This window comes from Eretmochelys imbricata, chromosome 3, assembly GCF_965152235.1.
Source record: "Eretmochelys imbricata isolate rEreImb1 chromosome 3, rEreImb1.hap1, whole genome shotgun sequence".
Lineage (NCBI taxonomy): Eukaryota > Metazoa > Chordata > Testudines > Cheloniidae > Eretmochelys > Eretmochelys imbricata.
Window position 1 is genome coordinate 13,126,657 of NC_135574.1, and position 5,196 is coordinate 13,131,852.

The following is a 5,196-nucleotide window of genomic DNA, read 5'->3' on the forward strand; positions in this document are numbered from 1 at the left end:
ACTGGACAAGAAACCAATTTCTACCCATTACCATAACAGCTTGTCTATAAAGAACAGAAAAAAAAAATTCAGATAGGATACTATCTAGTGTCAAGCGGTTTTTTTCTTTCTTTTTTTTCTCTTTTTTCTTTTTTTCTTTTTTTGTTTTTAAATCCCCCCACCCATTCACAGAGGTATAGATTCACAGATAAATAACTCAAAACTACTTGCTCGCCATATTTACACATTCCCGTTAAATTAAGCATAAATAAATATGTACAAACTTAACATTGAATACCTCTCCGCATTTCTTTTTAGGAAGAGTCGCTCAGCTGATATTTCTCACTATTCAAGGTGATCCAAAAAGGCATCAATTTTGGCATAAAAAGGGTGGTGGTATCACTTCCCACTTTTTCAGTTTTTATGTTCATTTTTATAGCTATTTTTGTTTGTGGGTTTTATTATTATTATTATTATTATAATAACACCTAGACATACTTTGGCACACAAGGGGTTATGAGAGATAGGCTCTTTTGTACTGTCAGATATTTCTAAAATGTATTTTTTAAAATGTTTTCTTTTAGATTGGTATAAGGAAATAGAAAAAAAAATTAGTCTCCTTTAAGTCAAAAGGGGTATTTTGTTGGATAACAGAAAACTACTTTTCCAGTAGCTCTGGCGATCTTCAGGACCTGAAAGGCGCATTACTGGATCGAAGTAAGCTAATTGTTTTTTTCCCCAATTAACAAAAGATTAAAATGGTGCAAAACAAGAATCTAAGAAAAGCTTTTCAGAAAACATTAGCGGGGTAACTTTTAATCTTTACAGCTCTGTCGTTTTCAAATTCGTGGGCATATTTCAGGGCTTCAGAACTAAAAAAAAAACAAGCTCAAGGTATTTGTTATAGAACTTGTTCAAGCTACAAGACTGTAATTATATAGATACACAGGTACATTTAATTGCCTGACTAATCTCTGGTTATGGACCCTATTGCGCTATCAGCTTTGGGTTCAATAGAGACTTTTGGTGACATGATATGGCCCAATATTAATTAAATACCCAGGTTTTCTCCCCATCCTTAGGGGGTCCCTAGAAATGACCTATGTGACATAAACTAGACTCTGGATTCTTTTCTATCTCGTGTTAATAACAAAGTGGCTTATCAGAAAAGCTGCAGACAGCACAGGAGCTGAGTTGCTCAACATGGGATACACATGTATATATATTAAACAAATTGTTTAAGGGTGAAATTAAATTTACAGTAACCCACCTGTTTGGTTTGAAAACAAACTTTTCAAGGTCTCTCCTTAAACGTTGCCCTTGAGTTAAAAGCAAAGCTGCCATGTTACTCCTCCTGTTTATTGATTTATGATCCCGAGGAAACCAAATCTTTTAATAACTCAATTATCAGATAAACGTCAAAGGTGCCTAGTCTGGGGAAGTGCAAAAAGACTGGGTAATGCCTTGCAATTAAGTTATACTTTCGTGATATTTTGAGAGCAGGAGGCTGAATTATGTGTTTAGAGGGATAGATTGTTCAACAAAGTTATAATAATCAGTAATGGACGCCTGCTACCAGTTGCCAAATATTAGATTATGGGGAAATCAATTAGGTTTTAAACCCATGCCATGTTTTTGCAATTTAGAAATGTCCACGAGCTTTCTCTCATTACTGGGATGAGGGGGCGGGGAAATATTCCACTGAAATCAATGGGTTGTTTGCCCGAGAAAAGAGAGAGCAGGTTGTTGCAGGCTCTTTCTACCCCATCGAGATGTTTAAATCTGTTGAATTAAACTCCTGTTGCCTTCACTGGGTTTGGATCAAATCTTAGGGGACTGATCCTGCTCCCACCAAACTCCAAGGGAGTTTTACCATTGATTTCAGCGAAAGCGAGATCGGGCTCTTATAGTGTGTTTATAATGTATCTGCTCCGAGATTAATTGCAAATGGCATACACTTTTCAGATATACTACAAGATAGAGAAGCTGAACTGTAGACTCCTTGGGGCAGGAACTTTATATCTTTATATCTATTTGTGCAGATTGGGACCTGGTGGTGTTTGGGGCTTCTGTGAGCCATTTCATAAATATTAAGCAATAGTAGCCATTTGTTCAGTACAACAACGCCTTTTGTGTTCAATAAACCCACTTCTGCTGCTGCGCGTTGGAGAGTTTTTAGCTATGCCTGTCTGGCACATTGCAAATGCTCTTTACGTGGACCAGCTTCTGCTGCATGCAATAGTTGGTGACTGGTTTCCAGAAACACACTTGTCTCTAACTGACAGAAAAGAGAGACATGCCTTGAAAGAAATATTATTGGGATTAATTTCCACTCAAGTGTTTCCCCCCACACCACAGAAGTGGCGAGTAGGCTGTCTTGTAAGGAGGCTGAATTATGATGTCCATAGGTTAAAGCCCGCTGACTTCTCTTACAGGTGAAATCAAGGGAACTACTGGGAAGGATTTGGCCCCAGCTGTTCAGATGCTGTGTAAACAATCAGAACCAAAGATCGCAATGACCTGCCTCTGCCTCTCAGCCATAGCTGGAAACTCCTAGATTCTAATCCTGTCTCTGATTTGCTGAGAGCCTTTGGACAAGACATTTAACCTTTCTGAACCTCCGTTTACCCCTTCTGTAGAATGGGGATAATAATGTTTGTCGGCTGAGATTTAAATTAGGATTTATTTAAGGCTAAATTTTACAGGGTTAATATTCCCATTGGCTGGAATGGGGATATCCTGTAAATTAAGGTCAGTGGGATTTGTTTTATGCATGCTCAAGTCGCTGGTTTGAAACGCAAGGTAAATTTCTCCTCTTGAAGATAATCCTCTATATTAACAGTAGCAAGGGTAGGAAAGCCAAAGAGGATCTCAAATGTAAGTATTTCCGAAGTCTGGTATTCGTAGCCAAGCAAATGAGGATGGGTCTGGGAAGCGAAAGGCGTGTTCGTTGATTTGTTTTAAGAAATAATTGTTGGGGAAATGGAGAAAGGGGCAATAGTTTTACACGAAATTCATTTCCCCCCTTGCAGTTATTTAGAAAACAAAGACCACGTCCAGAGGGTTGACCTTCGTCTCTTTGGGATTTCAGACCTGCCTGAGACTCAATGAATTCAGCATCTGATCTCAAGTTGAAACAGAGGGTGAAATCCTGGCCCCATTGAAGTCAATGGGAGCTTTGCCACTAATTTGAATGGAGCCAGGATTTCACCCAGTGAAAGGATTCCTTAATGCATGAATCTCTCTACCCCACCGAATAAATACAATTCTCCAAGACTGAACAATCCAAGCTGAAATTCATCTCCTTAAGCATAAGTATTATTTTCCATATATGCCATAGAAGGGCATGTCTTTAAAATGTATATTAGTCATAAAACATCACGTAATGCACCCAATTACTGCAAAACAAAACAAACAAAAACCCCACAACATCGGTGTTATTTTTTCCTCCTGCTGAATTTGTTCTAAAACAAGAGTCACAGAAACATCTTAAAGAAAAGGAGGACTTGTGGCACCTTAGAGACTAACAAATTTATTTGAGCATCAGCTTTCGTGAGCTGCAGCTCACTTCATAGGATGCATGTAGCTCAGGAAAGCTGATGCTCAAATACATTTGTTAGTCTCTAAGGTGCCACAAGTCCTCCTTTTCTTTTTGCAGATACAGACTAACAGGGCTGCTACTCTGAAAAAAGAAACATCTTAATAACTTTCTAGAGAGAAATAGATTTCCTCAGAGGGAGATAGTCATTTAGGGCATTCGCCTGAAATCCCACCCCTCCCCTAGCAGGCACCCACACCATTGCATTTAGCAACTCCTTTCACTCTGTGTATCAAATACTAATGCCCAAACAAGTGTTTGCAACAACCCTTCGACAAAACGGTATCCTTCTTCTCAATATTACATCTCGATTTCAGTTATTTTTAATCTGGTTTCAATTATTCCCTTTGAGCTTCTTTAAAGAAGGACACCTGCAGAATTCTGAAACCACTGGCTTTGATTTAAGAAGACAAAAAGTATTAGAATTGTGGATTATTTTTCTCTGTACCTGATATATTGTGTAGGGAGCTCTAGTCCTCTTTGAAGAAGCTCATAAGCCAAGCGGGCAAAGCTTTGGGAAACAGAAGAAAATAAAATAGTGCATACTCCTGAGAAGGAATTACATACTCAATTTTTGTTACTAGCACTTCTTTTTTTAAATTTTTTTTTTTTGCTAGATCTCTCTCAATACACCCACACTATTAGAACAAATTAAATATAGAGACATTAGCATTGATGGGAATATAAACCCTTTAGAGGAAATTAGGATACCTTAAATATAAGATTAGGAGTTTTAAACAGCATTAACCTCTTACTGGACCTTATTTTCAAATTCTGCACCCTAAGAGCCAATGCAGCTTTGTCATCAATGCTAAATACCAAGTTATACATATCTAGCTGTAAACGCTGGTAATCTAAGCAGAGAGTCTGTCTAGACCAGGAAAAGAGGGTGCCTTTTCAAAATTGAGTTAATTAACTGGATTGAGCTAACATGACTTGAAACACCCAATGTACTGTAATTAATGTAGACACTGTAATTAATGTAGAAACAGTTTAATACATTTACAATTCTATTAGCAAGTCATATTGTAGCCTTTGCTACCCAAACCAGCCCCTTTTCTAGTCTAGATAGATCCGGAGCAAGATAAAATGAGGGCAGGGTTGGGAGTGAGGGGTGGTGATGCTAGGAGTGGAAATGTCCCAGATAATATTATTGGAAGATTTTTTGTTTGTTTGTTTTCCCAAGTGTAGACACAGGACATTGTTTGATTTAAAAAATAAGATAGACTGTACATCTGAGCCCAAACAAGAACCAAAGCACGGACACCAAAGTGTTTCTCTGATTTCTTCCAATAAGTTATTCATTTCTTCCTTTTATTATTATTATTTTATCCCCCCCCCCCTTCAAAAAATCATTTTAAAAAAAGGTGAGAACAGAAGTGGAAAAATCCTGGTGGTTGTCTTCAAATGTTCCGTGTAAGAGACATTGAGCCACTGTTCTTGCTCCATTGTGCGCCTCTGATCTTAAGTTATTGTCTTTCTTTTTATTATTATTTTTGTCCTACCTAATATAATTCTTCCAAATCCCAATCCAATATTTTTAAAGCTAAAATTAAAACTGTTTTGTTTTAAAAGATTCTCTCTCTCTCTTTTTTTATTTATTTATTTTTCTCCTTTTT